Source organism: Pseudomyrmex gracilis, unplaced genomic scaffold (genome assembly GCF_002006095.1).
Source record: "Pseudomyrmex gracilis isolate BER0280 unplaced genomic scaffold, ASM200609v1 scaffold_1396, whole genome shotgun sequence".
Classification (NCBI taxonomy): domain Eukaryota; kingdom Metazoa; phylum Arthropoda; class Insecta; order Hymenoptera; family Formicidae; genus Pseudomyrmex; species Pseudomyrmex gracilis.
In genome coordinates this window covers 27,530-28,303 of record NW_018021980.1, presented here as the reverse complement: position 1 = coordinate 28,303, position 774 = coordinate 27,530, and positions in this window count along the sequence as shown.

Sequence of the window (774 nt, the reverse complement as noted above, 5' to 3'; positions counted from 1 at the left end):
AAAAACGAGATGTTGGAGGTAGAGGATCTTTCTGCACTTTAATGTATGTAGAAAGCTTGTCACGACTAAAACAGGCAGTGTGGAAGTTGGTATCTTTTGGAAGAGATCCGGAGAAGTTTTCAGAAAATTTTTCAACGTAAGGCATCACAAACCAGTTGAAGGATTGTCACTGGTATCAGTAGTCAAAAAAGTTTTTAAGTCATTATTTAAAAAAAAATTGCGTTTGTGTCTCTGTTTAAAAATATTATAAATAAATTCAAGTGGATAATTATTGTCAATAAGGATTTTTAGAACCATGTCAAAATTTTTTATGTGGAAAGTCGGATGTGATAACAAGAACGCTCTATCAACCAAACTTATGACAGTGCCTTTTTTTTGGCAAAACTCTCCAGGGCTCTTCCGAAAGATATCAACTTCCACACTGCCTTTTTTAGTTTTGACAAGCTTTCTACATACAGTAACCTTTTCGCTCCGGGACTGGTTCATATATGGACCAACAAGAAAAGCTAACGTAATAGATGTTTATAAGGTCAATTTAATGCACTAAATTTAGGAAAAAATTGAAAAAAATCCTGGTTACTTCTTTGACCTTCAAAATTAACTTTGAAGGTCAAACAATAAAAATGCGTAGTTGCGCTTGAAAGTTGGTATACCTACGTTTTATGAGTCGCTGAATACGATAAAATTAGTAAAAAAAATTCTAGTGACTTCTTTGACCTTGAACTTTGAAGGTCAAAGTATGAAAATGCGTATTTGCGCTTGAAAACTTGAAAA